The following is a 16,482-nucleotide window of genomic DNA, read 5'->3' as shown; positions in this document are numbered from 1 at the left end:
ATAGCAATTTTTTAAAATGATATTTTAAATGATATAGATCTTTTGCCACTACTTTCACCATATGATATGAACCTGCGTGTAAGTGGAATTGCGGAAGTGTAGAGTGTTGAATGTGAGGAAAGGAACGTTAAGGACGACACAAACACCCAGTCCCCAGGTCAGGGATGCTAAAAATTTACAATTAAAAACCCCTGAGCTGGCCGGGAATCGAACCCGGGGCGGACGCGTTGCCTCCTACACCGCGGGGCCGGACTGGTAATAGCGTAAAACGACCACTAACACATGTTCTTATAAGCACATATCGAAAGAGCTATGAGAAGTGTTGAGAATTATGTACTAAAGTAATAACATGTCCGCCTCTGTGGTGTAGTTGTTAGTGTGATTAGCTACCACCCCCGGAGGCCCGGGTTCGATTCCCGGCTCTGTCACGAAATTTGAAAAGTGGTACGAGGGCTGGAATGGGGTCCACTCAGCCTCGGGAGTTCAACAGAGTAGAGGTGGGTTCGATTCCCACCTCAGCCATCCTGGAAGTGGTTTTCCGTGGTTTCCCACTTCTCCTCCAGGCAAATGCCGGGATGGTACCTAACTTAAGGCTACGGCCGCTTCCTTCTCTCTTCCTTGTCTATCCCTTCCAATCTACCCATCCCCCCGCAAGGCCCTGTTCAGCAAAACAGGTGAGGCAGCTTGAGCGAGGTACTGGTCATCCTCCCCAGTTGTATCCCCCGACCCAGAGTCTGAAGCTTCAGGTCTCTGCCCATGAGGCGGTAGAGGTGGGATCCCTCGCTGAGTCCGAGGGAAAAACCGACCCTGGAGTGTATAATACTAATTTCGTGTGGCTATTTCTAGCCGAGTGCAGCCCTTGTAAGGCAGACCATCCGATGAGGGTGGGCGGCATCTGCCATTTGTAGGTAACTGCGTGTTATTGTGGTGGTGGATAGTGTTGTGTGTGGTGTGGGAGTTGCAGGGATGTTGGGGACATCCAGCCCCCGGCCCATTGGAAGTGGCCAATGAAGTTTAAAATCCCCGACCCGGCCGGGAATCGAGCCCGGGACCATCTGAACCGAAGGTCAGTACGCTGACCATTCAGCCAGCGAGTCGTACACCCTGGAGGGTAAACGATTACGAAGAAGGAGAAGAAGAAGGAGAAGGAGAAGAAGAAGAAGGAGAAGAAGAAGAAGTAATAACATATGGAAGCAAATATATACTATAAAATGCCCAAATATACACGTACATATGCACTAAATCTTGGAGTCTGCAAGCTTTCTGTCGTACCTACAGGACAGTGCAAAAACAAGCACTGCCAACATAACATGAAATAACTTTTTCAAAATTGTAAATGTAACGATGAACACATCATGACTTATACACAAAAATACGTTATTTCTACCCTTTCATACTATCCAGCCAAAACTGATTCTGTAAAAGTTTGATATACAGTACTACAATTTTCCACATATTTTCTGATTCCAGCTTGTTCTTACTCTCGGTAAAATGTACTTATCTACTAAACAAAAGTTATACATGCTCAGCATTATGAGAAGTGAGGGGACACAACTTAAAATCGGGCGATAAACTACGGTTAGTATCCACATGATCATGAGAACCTTAAAAGATTTTGCAATTTTCCCTTTGCTTTTCGAGTCCATCTTTCCCCCACCACCACACACTCTGGACATTCTGCGCAATGTTGCCAAGGTTAATACGGGATAACCGCCTTGAAATTCATGATTGTCTGCTGCATGTTACGTGTTTTACCGAAGTACAGAAAACCCGAAATTGGTGGTCACCACAAGAAATTAAAAATATGCACGAAATATGCTGTAAGATTGAAATGTGCACAAACAAACATTCTTAAATTGTCTTGATTGAACCGAGCGAATGGCTGCGCAGTTTGAGTCACGTAGCTGTCAACTTACCATTAGGAGATAGTGGGTTCGAACCGCACTGTCGGCAGCTCTGAAGATGGTTTTCCGCGGTTTCCTCTTTTCACACCAGGCAAATGCTGGGGCTGTACCTTAATTAAGACCACGGCCCCTCCCTTCCCACTCCTAGCCCTTTCCTGTCCCATCGTCGCTGTAAGGCCTATGTATGTCGGTGCGATGTTAAGCAAACTGTAAAAAACAAAAGCATAATTACAACGTTTTATTAACATATGTTGCTGCATTAACAAGCAAGCATTTGCATATATTTCTCACTACTTTTTATGACATCCGAGCACAACAGGAGAACGTGTTCAACATATGAACGTGAAGGATTAAATCCCGTTTGGACTGGAAAGCGCTGATCTGAGTTGTGAGTGTAACATGTAGGGCTAGACTTGTGAGGGTTGCCCCATGACTTGAAAAGAGGGACTATCCCAGCGTGTGTCTGTTAACTAGGGGGTAAGGTGGCCGCTGTGGCTCCAGATCATACCACTCGTGTTTAGCTTACCAGAGTTGCTTAAAAAGTATCTGGACCTTTGAGCTGCCGTAGTGGACTGGTCTGCTGAATATTAGTCCATATCTTCCCTCTGGGACAGGCGCTGAATTGTGTGAGCTCTTGGCGTACACGTAGGAGCCAGGAATAAGTTGGCAGTGTTATGCTATATGTATTTTTATACAGGGACTATTTGAGGTTCTCTCAGCATTAAATATGCAAATCATTCAGGTCGAGAAGAGGAAGGTTACATTTCCCCCACAGTGTTGAGTTCTAAGACTTACAGAGTTACAGGCAATATCAATGGTAGAAGAGGTTGCGGCTTGCGGCAGGCCATCGGGGACTGCTTCATTGTTTCCACATTTGTGGGTTCTTTAACAATTTGGAAGGAATTCAACTTGTGTAAAAATCCTGTCACTGTTTTCAGTTGTACCTTAATAAAGACTACGCTCCTTACCTTCCCAGTCCTAACCCTTTCCTCTCCCATCGTAATTGAAAACCTGTCTGAGTTAGAGCGACGTTAGACCACTAGCAAATAAAATAAATAAATAAATAAATAAATTAATTAATTAATTAATTAATATAATCACTCAAATGTGCTTACAAAGTTATTAAATACTAAATCATGGCTTCAGACCGAAACGGTAACAATGCTTGGTAGATATTATTTTAATAATTGGTGAAGGACGAGTTGAGGTCGATATTGGAAGTGGAACATAAAGTGATGTGTATTTGTGTAATGGATCTTGATGAAATTTAACGTATTTGATACCCTTGAAAATAACGTAATTTAAAGGTATTGTTACGGTCGTCTTGTCTGCTGTGTTTGCACCATGTTTGGCAGTACCAATTGGATGGTAGGGTAGAGTCATCTTTTCTACCGAAATGATGTCCAAAATTACTGAAGTTGCAGTATTAATTTTTGTTTCATCCGAGGAACAGAGTCAATAAGCGAATAGAAAAGGCACTCCTTTGTTTAACTAATGCTGAAACGGTTGCAATATATTATGGATTAGCTCTGAGTGACCTTTGGTCCATATGAAGCAGATCTTTCCTTGTTCTTGTGCTGATTATGTCAACTGAAGAATATCTATGATGTACTCATAGCTATTGCAGTGAAGATGTCATTGAGGATTCTGAAACCTTCAAAGGATACATCTGGAGTAAGTGATGATTCTTGAAATTATTGGTTATTCCTCACACAATGGCTTCTTTGATGGCTAATATTTCGGGTGTGGTAGATAGAATCTTCGACTGGCAAGGAAAAGAAACCTTCATATTCTTTACGTGAGAAGTAAATATAAGGAAGGAAGTAATAATTAGCTTGATTATAGTTAAGCACATTCGAATTGTAAGTTAAGATGTGAAGAGGGATGAAAAATTAAAATGAGGTTGGATTGGAGGTTTGTGATTAAGTTAAAATGAGATTGAATTGGACATAGGGTTTGTATATAATGAAAGACTGTTAAGTAGGTTTGTAAAGAGAGATTGTAAACAATGAAAGTTGGTTGAGTGTAAAGAGTGTTTGTAAATAATGAAAGGTGGTTGATTAAAATGGGACTGGATTGGAGGATTGTGAGATGAAGTTAGTAGGTAGAAAAAGAGAGAGCTGGCACAGGGGCTAGTGTGCAAGATGGCGGCTATACACGGGCTCTTATGGGACTAACTCCTGAGACTTGGGCCAGGGGCAAATGTGCAAGATGGCGGCTATACATAGGATTTTATGGAGAAAGCTGGCTTAGGGGAGACATAGGACGTAAGGAGACGGCCTAGGGGCGATCGTGCAAGATGGCGGCCGTGTACAACTTCCTAGTGCTAGGGTCACCGAGCACAGAATAACATAGAGATGGCAATGTGTCGTCTGAGTTGAAGTCAGTGGACACAAGCGGCCGCCATGTTGTTTGTACCAAAACGTTGGAGACCAGTTAGTGTAAGTAAGTGAACAGTGCGCCACGTGTGAAGTAAATAAAGGAAGTTGTGTTATGATTTTAAAATGTCGACTTGTGTAGCATATGGATGTGCAAACAGAGCTTCAAAGAAAATACCAGGGATAACTTTTCACAGGTAAGCAATGTGTTTTTGCGAATATTCAGTGCCGAATTGTTTTCCCCTTGCACATGCAGGGAAGAAGTCTTTTTATCATTTACAGTTTTCCTAAAGATGATGAACGACGGAAGAAATGGATAAGAGATATACGAAGGGAAAATTGGTCCCCCACACCTTTCAGCACCATATGTTCAGCTCACTTTACTGAACGTGATTTTGATCGTACTTCATTGTGTGTCGTAAGGCTGAGGGAATGGGCTGTGCTGAAAGGCATAAGTCTATAATGATAATGTATGTATACATTACAAAATAATCCTTGAGATGAATTAATTAATTTCACCAAGTATACGTACTAACCTAAAAACATTTCTCTATTTTTTGATATGATTTACTTGGCTCAACAATTCTATAATAATTAGGCCTATTTACCTCATACTTACTGGTCTTCCAGGATATCTTTATTATTGACCGTGTATTATTTTATTTAAAAGCCTACAGACTGTGTATACACTACCGCTCTTTTTTTTTTTTTTTTTTTTTTTTTTTTTGCTAGGTGCTTTACGTCGCACCGACACAGATAGGTCTTATGGCGACGATGGGACAGGGAAGGGCTAGGAGTGGGAAGGAAGCGGCCGTGGCCTTAATTAAGGTACAGCCCCAGCATTTGCCTGGTGTGAAAATGGGAAACCACGGAAAACCATTTTCAGGGCTGCCGACAGTGGGGTTCGAACGTACTATCTCCCGAATACTGGATACTGGCCGCACTTAAGCAACTGCAGCTATCGCATTAATTTCAATACACCCAATAATTGACATCTCGTTCTCTGTAGATAAGGTCTAATACCGTGGGTACGGTTGAGGAAGCAAAGGAATAGTACAACAGTTGTACACATGACATGATTTTTGTTTGTGGTCATCGAGATACAATAGTACCCAACAACCAATGTTGTGTACATAAACGTTGTGTACCTATCGAATATGTTTGTTTACCTATTTGCCGACGGACGCCGCATTTGGTGCATCTGTCTTGTTCCCTGTAGTGATGTGATATCTGCAGCGAACGGCAAACATTGCTACGATACATAACATGTGGTTCCTGCATGTCAGTTCCTTCGTGACATTTAAAGTGTGCACATTGCTAGTATGGCTCCACGAGTGTATATATCCATAGAAAAACGTGCTGCAATTGTAGCAATTAGCCAAGCAGGTTTATCTATTCGCCAAATTGCGAAACAGTGTAGTGCGTCTATAGGAGAGTGCAATACACCCTATACACCCTTCACCGCCAGAAGACAACAGGTAGCAATAAGGACATACCACGACCAGGACGACCTCGTAAAACAACTAAAAGTGATGATAAATATATCAGAATTATCAGTAAGAGAATAGATTCCAAACAGCGCCCCAAATTCGTGCAGAATTGGTAGAAATGAATACGACAAAAATATATGTTGCAACAGTAAAGTGGAGACTGATTGAAGCCAGCTTGAAAGGATGTGTCATAGCAAGAAAACCCCTTCTAAGGCCCATAAATAAACAGAAGAGACTTGAATGGGCTAGAAAACACCGTAATTGGACATCGGAAAAGTAGACGAAGGTGTTATTCACCGATTAATCGAAGTTCGAGATTTTTGGAACCAGAAGGAGAATATTTGTTCGCCGATTTGTAGGGGAAAGGGTATCCTAGCAGTGTGTTCTACCTACAGTTAAACACGGCGGAGGTTCTATTATGGTTTGGGGATGTTTTGCCGGAGATAGAGTTGGCGACATTATGAAAATAGAAGGGTGTATGCATCAGGAGCAGCCGGGCTGAGTGGCTCAGACGGTTGAGGCGCTGGCCTTCTGACCCCAACTTGGCAGGTTCGATCCTGGCTCAGTCCGGTGGTATTTGAAGGTGCTCAAATACGTCAGCCGCGTGTTGGTAGATTTACTGGCACGTAAAAGAACTCCTGCGGGACTAAATTCCGGCACCTCGGCGTCTCCGAAAACCGTAAAAGTGTAGTATGTGGGAAAAACAAATATCATTATTATTATGGATCAGAAGCAGTACCACCGCATATTCAGTGTCATGCAGTACCAAGTGGATTGCGCTTAATAGGGAAAGGGTTCACCTGACAACAGGATAATGACCCAAAACATCGGTCAGAATACTGTACGAACTACATTGCATCAAAGGAAAAACAGTAAGTACTGAAAGATATATATGGCCGTCCCAAAGGCCCGACTGCAATCCCATTGAAATGGTCTGGGATGAAGTGGACAGACGTATCAGGGAAGCTAATATATCCAGAAAGGAACATCTCTGGAATATTGTTAAGGATGTGTGGAATCATATAGATTCACGATACCTACAAAAACTGATTGACCGCATGCCTCGAGTTTGTGAGGCAGTCATTAAATCCAAAGGAGGAGACTTTAATGAAAGTAAAATATGTTTGTGATTGTATTATATATGTGTAAGTTAATATAATTATCTTTTGTGAGAAATAACGTTTGATTTGTGTTTTAAATCTGAAATACCAGGGTGTATTGAAATTAATGAGCGGTAGTGTATTTTTATTGTGTATGAAATTTTGAGTGGATTTGTACTGTATACGGTATCTATATAAATATTCATGGTCCATAACCTGTCTTATTCTTTCTCTAAAATAGGTCTTTATGAAAATGTTCCATTATTTTCAGCTGCACCTTGCAAATCGGCAATTCGTTTGATCTAAATACAATCTGATATAATAACAGGCTATTTGAGCTCATATTTTCGACTTTTAAACTACCGGTACTGCGATTAAAACAGTGTTCTGGACTGTCCCGTGCTTATCATTACGACTAAGGTACTTTTCTACTGCGTTAGATACGTTAACCAATGAAATAATGTTACAGAAATCTTTTAAAATGACAGACTCGGATAGGAATTAACTAGCACTGCTGGTAATGCCAACATGGCGATGCGCGCAAAACTCGGCTTCAGCGAGCCAATGCATTGCGGTAGGCATTGCCATCTCTGTTATTCTGTGCTCGGTGGCTAGGGCCCCCGAGGCAAGATTGTTGCTATACATTGGTTATATGAGACTAACATTAAGAAGATGGACCAGGAGCTAATGGCGATACATTGTTCTTATAGGCCTAACTCTACAGAGCTGCCTCAAGGGCTCACAACTTGTAACTTTTGACCTATTAGTTTGATCAGCCTGACATTCGAGAACTGAACAAGGGCTACCATGCAAGATGGCTGCTATACTCTATTCGTATAGACCTTAACTAGAGGGCTGCCTCAGGGGCTCACAACTTGTAACTTATGACCTATTAGTTTTATCAGCCTAACTTTCGGGGAATGAGACAAGGGCTACTATGCAAGATGGCTGCTATACTCTATTCGTTTAGACCTTAACTAGAGGGTCGCCCCAGGGGCTGACAACTTGTAACTTATGGCCTATTAGTTTTATCAGCCTAACTTTCGAGAGCTGAGGCAAGGACTACTATTCAAGATGGCTGCTATACTGTATTCTCATGGATCGAACTTTAGAGAGCTACCTCAGGGGCTTGCAACTTGTAGCTTATGGTCTATTAGTTTTATCGCCAAACTTTTGGGAACTGAGGCAGGGACTACTAGGCAAGATAGCTGCTGTACATTGGTTATATTTGACCAACTTTAAGGAGCTGGGCTATCGCTCATCCTTCTAACCAGCTACCCTTCATAACTTAAGTCTAACACAGGAGCTCGTGCATGGGCTTTATGGCACTGACTTGGGGAAAGTTGTGGTAGGGCTTTTCGCGTATTGGGCTAATGCGGGGGTTTCAGCCCGCCATAAAGGAAAAAAGAGCTAAAGAGCACAAGGGCTTACATTTTTTTCTAGTATTTAGGGTGCCTCTCCTCTCTTTATCCAGGCTTAAGATCGGCTCTATATCTAGAGGCGGAGTTATCACCCTAAGGAAGGGAGAATGTTGGGAAAGTCTGTACCAGTATAGCTACTCGATCCACTATATGCTACAGAAGGATGACTTATGTGAAGGTGACGGCTGGGAATGTAGGAAGGTGTTTAGGCTGTTCTACTGTAGATAGAGACCTTAGGTAGGGTCTTCACTTTGAAGAGCCATTACTCAATAATACCTGGCTGACGTAATTCTTGCTCTATTTCAAAAATATCTGCTTTATACTATGTGTAACCAGCATCTTGATAGGCTCTTAGCAGTTGCAAAAGTTTTATGAGTACTTTGGGATCTGTATAGTATCTTACGTCTACATGGGGTAACAGAGGCTTGTATTGAACTTCGAGCCTGCATGCAGGCAGATGATGTGTAGGGACTTGTTTTGATGTAATACGTGCTTCTGCAGTAGCGTTTCCAGGTACAAACTTAATTTGTTTTGATAGAAAAGAAGCGTTGAAATCATCTTCTACTTCATCTTGCATTTCTTCTTGAGATGTTTGCACGGCGACAGAACGTGTAGGAGGCTTACAAAATGAAGAAAAATAATAAAGCTCTAATGGCAAAGAAACATTGAGATCTTTTTCTTCTTCTTCCCCTTCTTTTTCTATATTGTCACTATTATCATCAGCATCCTCATCATCAGCATCCTCATCACCATCCTCCTCCTCCTCCTCCTCATTGTCAATCATCTTGCTTCTCTTTATCTCGAAATGTGTGCTTAGCAATAGAACTTGTAGCAGGCCTGGGCAACAAGGGAGAATTAAAAATCTCTCGCAGAGGTGTACTTTTTAAAAATAAATCAGTATTTGTACTGTTTGTTGAGTTCTTTTTATATTTTCTTCTCGATTAAGCTACATTACACGCGGCTTCGTGACGTTGAGTGTTGTAAGCGTTCTTGAACTCTCTTCTACAATGTTTGCATTGAGAAATTGTCCTACAGGATATCTCATGATGTCTCTTGTGATATCCTCGGGGAAATGTTTTTCCACACACTTTGCAAATATAGCTAGAAATGTGTTTTTCCGTGACGGACTTTATCTTCTGCTTACAGATTCTTCTTTAAAAGAATCAAGCTAAATCTACTAGACACTTGTTACTCTCTACTTATACAGTATAATGTAATACAAAGCTGTGTAGATTAAAAAAGTAGCCTATAGTAGCTTTAGGACGAGAGGTCTTACCACGACGTGAATAGCTTGACGGTTAACAGTAAACTAACCCAAAAAGCGTATAACCTATCTTGTATACCTTACACAGGGTGGGTGGGGAATTAGAAGAGATAATCAAGGAAGAGGGAAGGAAGCGGCCGAGGCTTGGTTCATATGGGCAATATGTTGATATATTTCTGATGAAATAGTCTCCTGCGTCGATTGACACCTCCTTACCAACTGCGAAAGTTGCTCCAAAACACGCATTACTCCATCTTCTCCCACGCACTGAGAAAAAGTACAAGCCATGGTGATGCAATCACCCTACGACGGACTGGCGTAAGGAAGGGCAGTGCACATGCACTATCGCTTGTACGCTAGGGTAATGAACTAAACAGATTATGCGCGCGTAACACAAGTCACACAGTCTGTGAAATGAATGAAAACCTACAACCTGTTTTCCAGTCATTGACCGGGTCAGGGATGGAATGAATGAAGCCCCTATCTTGCGGTGAGGATAGGAGTTGTGCCGGCTACCGAGGCCTGTCGCACTCCTCTGGGGCAATGATTAATGACTGACAGATGAAATGAAATGATATTGAAGAGTGTTGCTGGAACGAAAGATGACAGGTTAAACCGGAGTACCCGGAGAAAATCCTGTCCCTCCTCTTTGTTCAGCACAAATCTCACATAGAGCGACCGGGATTTGAACCACGGAACCCAGCGGTGAAAAGCCGGCGCGGCTGCCGCCCGTGCCACGGAGGCTTCGCAATATCTGTCCTATCGAAAGAGTAAAATGGCTCTTAAGCTTTTCCCGTTTGCCCACATTGGAGTGACATGAACGACATGTCACACGGGACTTGGACAAAAATCCAATTTTTCATAATCATCTGCGTAATTATCCGTCGTACGATAAATACATACATGGCATAACGGAAGGGAGATAGCATATTCTTAAGCGTTTGTTATATACAGTCTTTTGATAGATCTAATGTTAACGAAAGTACTTGATAATAATCTTCCTCTAAATACCAACATTTTTGATTACTGTGACATCATATGCACCTGATAACACATTCCTGAGTAAGTAGAATCCAAATACGTAATTTGGTTGAAGTAAGTCTATCAGTTTTCCGCTTTTAGGAATGTACAAACAGATAGATAGCCAGACACAAACAAACAGATAGACAGATACCAAAGGGAAAAGTTCTAAGTCATGTTTCCTCGTTGTTCAGTTACATTAGGTGGGGTTAATTTTGAAGCCGAGTGAAATATTATGCATCCTCTTATTTTCTTTTGTTATGGATCCTTCAAATAACTGTAGGTCTGCGAAGGTGTCAGTCACTAGCTGCAGAGCATGAAGCTCGTAAGAAATAGTACTTTTCTTCGTCATTTGAAGAATAAGCGAAATTATGAACGTAACAATAATTATTTAAAAACAGGGGCGTTTCACATATAATCAATAATGTAAGAGAAAATTGAAGAAAACTTTCATGGTCTTCATATAAACCCCCAGTCTGTTCAGTGATTTTAAATGATATGCATATTGAAACCTGTTCCTAGCTGAGTACACTCTAAATATGAAGTTTGGTCGATATATAATCAGTAGCGTAAAATACAATTGAAAAGCAAATTCTGATCTTGCTATAAACCCCACGTCTGTTCAGTGATATTTAAATGATACGCATATCGAAACCTTCCCCTGGATGAGTAGACTAAATATCTTATGAAGTTTATTCAACATCTAATCAATAGCGTAAGAGAAAATGGAAGAAAACTCTGCTGGTCTCCGTATAAACCCCCGATCTATTCAGTGATTTTTAAATGATGTGCATATCTAAACCTGCTCCTTGATGAGTAGACTCTAAATGTGACATTTCGCCGAGATCTATTCTGCCGTTTACCCGTGATGGTGGAACAAACAGACACGAAAGCTAAAACTACCGATACTATCTTGATTTGATCTAAAACGGATAAATATATCAAAATATGGCGAAATAAATGACATTACTGACAGCGGAATCCTACAACTTTATTGATAAGATTTAATTTCCTATAATTTATACGGGATACATTTTTACCTTGCGAGGTAAAATAATGGAGATATTCACCAATTTAGATTTATATTACGAGGTACTTCAATGAAAAGCATCGCTGACGTGGAAATATTGTTTAGCCATCATGGTAACGAACTAATTTGCGACAGTGGTTGTTTTTATACACTCCAGAACCACGTGGTCATTATCCCTAATTTATTAAGAAGATAATTAAGATGACTGTCCAAATGAGAAGATAAAACTCTATGGAACGATCACCCGAAAAATTAGAGGACAAAGTAATCAGAAAAAGAGAGCCGGAAGAAAACTTTAATATAATGGCCTTCTTTTTGTGTACGAAAAAGGTTTTTTTTTTTTTGCTTTACGTCGCACCGACACAGATAGTTCTTATGGCGACGATGGGACAGGGAAGGGTTAGGAGTGGGAAGGAAGCGGCCGTGGCCTTAATTAAGGTACAGCCCCAGCATTTGCTTGGTGTGAAAATGTGTGTTTATGTTTAGCGTGCCGATGTAGAAGGACGTTTTGGTGGGAAGTTTGCTAGAGAGCTCCGACTCTCTTTCGTGTAAGCCCGGCTCCTCCAGAATCCGAGTGGCCGGTTGCCGCCTTCTTTTTCAGTTGGCGGGTGGATTGGTTACCACCTGGAGTAATGTTGTTCTTTCTTGCACGATTCATGGTGTGCTTGTTCTCAAGCGACTGGGTTGATCCCGATGGATCGGAGTACAACCAGGTGGGTGAGTCCCTGAAGGTTTTCTTATGCAGTCACTCCGACTCGGAGTACAGACGCTGACCAGTTGCCGCACCAAATTGGTGAACAGACGCTACTGGATGTATTATCCTATGCCGTAGGCCATGTGGTGGCTCTTCCGCCTTTATGGGCAGTTTCCCACCCCAAGGGCAAGAGATTGCCCTGAACCTGTACCCGCTCATCCGCCCTCCGAAGAGGCCGTTGGCACTTGGTAGAGCAGGACTGCAGGACCACTTATACAGGTGGTCACTCGGTTTGTGGACGCAGTTTAACGTCATTATTATTATTCATCTACAAGTATCGTGGTGCTGGTCAATGAAAACTCGACCGATTGGGGAGGAGGCACAGCCCTGCCAGAGTAAAGTGTCACGAACCTCCACTGGCCTTTTTGCGATGTCGCGGAATGTACACCACCTTCTCGTAGCCAAATTACACGGTCTCGTTCAAACTGTTATCTGCTGATGCTGACTTCTTCGTCTTCTTAAAGGCATTTTTGACTCACACCTACCTCACAACGTCAACGCCGGACGATGACCAACGCTCAGGAAGTGTACAGCTTTGCAAGGTCATAGTGCGCTACTAACACCATTCTTCAACGATTAGCGCACAAATATGGATGAGCGGTATCTTTCAGATATGCAAACATACCTCCCGAATTTCGTTTATCTAGCACAATTCCTTCTTGGTGTTCGGATTTCATTTTCCTCCTGTGTATATCAGTGCTTTAATAATTGCGCCACCAGATCATGCGATGCTGGGACAAGGATATCACATTCGTCATGATAGCCATAATCGGCTGGGCATGCTGTGTTATTCACAATCTCTCTCTCTCTATATATGGATACAGCTTCAATACGCACGCAAGCCTTGTCAGTACGTAACATCGTTGTCATACTGTCCTCTGTGGATTCGCTGAATTTGTGCAGTTGTCATACATCAAGGAAAAGTATTAACATTATATTATAGATTGTAAACTTTTTTTTTTTACATTCCTGTCTTTGACTCAACATATATCCTATAATATTCCTAGGTGGAGAGCGGGGCCGAGTGGCTCAGATGGTGGAGCGCTCGCTTTCTGAACTCCGGGTTCGATCCCGGCTCAGTCCTGTGGTATTTGAAGGTGATGATGACATTCGCCAGCCTCTTGTCGGTAGATTTTACGTACATGGTAAAGAACTTCCCCGGATAACATTTCCGACACTTCCACGGCTCCAGAAACTGTAAAAGTAGTTAGTGGGATGAATTCCTGAGTGGGAAGCTGTAAGCTTGCGTTCGGGAGATAGTGGGTTCGAACTCCACTGTCGGCAGCCCTGAATATGGTTTTCCGTGGTTTCCGATTTTCACACCAGGCAAATGCTAGGCTGTACCTTAATTAAGACCCCGACCGCTTCCTTCCCACCCCTATCCCTTTCCTATCCTATCGTCGCCATAAGACCTATCTTTGTCGGTGCGACGTAAAGCAACTTCTTAAAAATCGGGCGAGTTGGCCGTGCGGTTAGGGGCGCGTAGCTTTGAGCTTGCATCCGGAATATAGTGGATTCGAACCTCACTGTCGGCAGCCCTGAATATGTTTTTTCCATGGTTTCCCATTTTCACACCAGTCAAATACTGGTGCTGTACCTTAATTAAGGCCACAGCCGCATCCTTCCCACTCCTAGGCCTTTTCTATCCCATCGTCGCCATAGGACCTATCTGTGCCGGTGCGACCTAAAGCAAATTGTATAAAAATTAAACTTGTAAAGGAAAAAGAAAAAAGGAATAGGACACAGCAAACTTTCGCCGTGGGATTCTGTTCTTCGTTATGGTCTAATCTAATCCCATCCATTCTTTGCGGATACCATTTCAGGGCTTGCTGGCGGTATTATTCGTATCACGTCGTAATGGGTGCCCGATTTACCCTCATTTCCTGCGGAAATGCATCTCGCTCAGTGTTTGGTTCGTTCTGCTCTACAGCTTTATATTTGAAGGAAAAAAAACTGTTTGCGGTAATCATATTTTCATTACATTCCTCAAGCATGTGACATGGAACTGTATCTGTATACCAGTTGTCGCTATACGTCACAGATTAAAGACGTATTTTGAATACTGCCCGCCGGAGACAGTGTTGCTGGGATCTTTGACCATCGGGAAACTTTAACTAGTGACGTTGCACGCAGCGGTTTGGTCGTGCTATTGTGAGAGCGCGGTACTGTTCAAACAGAAAACATTGCCGTAGTGTTTACAAGCAACACACCGTACGCTTGATCACACTCCAGCACGGTGTCTTACGAACTGACCGAGCGAGTGGTTGCATGCTTTGGGTCACGTAGCTGTCAGCTTCCATAATGGGTTCGAACCCCACTGTCGGCAGATATGAAGATGGTTTTACGTTGTTTCCTATTTTCACACCAGGCAAGTGGTGGAGCTATTTCTTAAGGCCACGGTCTCTTCCTCCCTGCTCCTAGCCCTTCCGTATACAATCGTCGCCTTGAAACCTTATCTGTATTGACAAAAAACCCACTGCACTTAACGCCCTTGAAAGGGCTCTGACCTGCCCAGCGACCGCTGCTCAGCCCGAAGGCCTGCAGATTACGAGGGGCCGTGTGTTCAGCACGACGCATCCTCTCGGTCGTTATTCTGGGCTTTCGAGACTGGGGCCGCCATCTCACCGTCACATAGCTCCTCAATTCTAATCACGTAGGCTGAGTGGACCTCGAACCAGCCCTCAGGTCGAGAGAAAAATCCCTGACCTGGCCGGGAATCGAACCCGGGGCCTCCGGGTGAGAGGCAGGCACGCTACCCCTACTCCACGAGGGCCGGCATATCTGTATTGGTGCGACCGAAAACAAATAAAAATAGCCGATTACAGAAAGGGGACGAGTAATGACTTAATACGGCAGTTACGAAGAGGCAGGATGGTAAAATATTGAATCACTATCTGTTGTGCTTCATTTACGACATTTTGAACTTGTCCTCATGAGTGTAAAAAATGTTATGTTCTCTGTTGTTTTGACGTCTGTGGTGGTATGTCTATAGCTGTAGGACTCCTACAACTTGAACTGGAGCAATTAACATATAAGCCGACCTAAAATATGAGTTTTCAGCGCCTAGATTCGAAGTTCAAATCTCTGGCGGTCCATTACCCATATCTGGCCACTCGGACATCTGAGCTACGCCTGCGGACAGTAAATGACAGTAAATGCTCAATTTAACTTGTATATTAAGTGTCTAAATTGGAGCATGCAACATAAACTAACTGGCATCGCGAGAGGACGCGTAAGGTACGGACTTGAATACAACATGTATGTAAGTATCTGACAAAAGCTCCTGAAATATATATAAATAACTGAAATAATTAAAAATGAACTAATTAAAATAAAAATGAATTAATAAAAATAATTAGTCGACATGTCCGTAGTATGGGCGTCAGAGTTCATCAGAAAGGATCCCTCAAATTTTAATAAAACATGATAATTCTCTCTCTCCCAGGGCGTGTACATAAAATTGCGTACTGGTACATCTGCTTCAGGCCTTACACAACCTTCTGAAAACGACTAAATAGTTAGGAACAGCACCTAGGTGCATCAATAACTCCACTGATCCTAAAATAACTAACTATATTCTGAATAATATTCGTGCATGAGCACCTCATAAACACACCAAAATATACATAAAATACATTCACAAAATACTGCTGGAAGACCCCATATTTACAACAACAACAAAAAAAACCCACAAAAACAGTGGGAAACCAAAAGCGAGGACCTAGCTACCATTTGCAGTCAGTTCGTTGAACACTAATTACAAAGCACATATATGTAAATAAATACCCTTCACTATCTGTGTGTATCAACACAACGTGCATATTCTCATAATTGGCACTTGTTATATCACACAGTATGTCTTTGCTGGCAGGACCTAGTGTTTACAGTGCACTATGTCTTCTGGTATGGGCTAGAGCAATTTTGTTACTTTCATAGATCTGTCTCTTGTCTTATCCTTGGCTTTGACAATATGAAAGTGACTGAGGTATGAGCGGTGCTAGTAATGCCAATCCTTATGCAGCCAGTCCCTGCTATGAATGATGTGAAAATGTTGCTCATATGGTCGGTTGGTGTATGCATTTCAGTGGGCTTGGCAGACTGATATGTAGTAACTTCTGGCT

General features: G+C 42.4%; 1 protein-coding gene across 2 annotated transcripts in view; it reads left to right on the top strand.

Annotated features, from left to right (window-relative positions):
- LOC136864263 (trehalase) overlaps nt 1-16,482 on the top strand; it is a 467,477-nt gene that overhangs the window by 114,927 nt on the left and 336,068 nt on the right. The gene's annotated exons all lie outside the window — the stretch shown is intronic.

The sequence above is a fragment of the Anabrus simplex genome, chromosome 2, assembly GCF_040414725.1.
Source record: "Anabrus simplex isolate iqAnaSimp1 chromosome 2, ASM4041472v1, whole genome shotgun sequence".
NCBI lineage: Eukaryota > Metazoa > Arthropoda > Insecta > Orthoptera > Tettigoniidae > Anabrus > Anabrus simplex.
The sequence above is the reverse complement of the archived record's forward strand: the minus strand, read 5'-3'. Positions and strand labels throughout refer to the sequence as shown.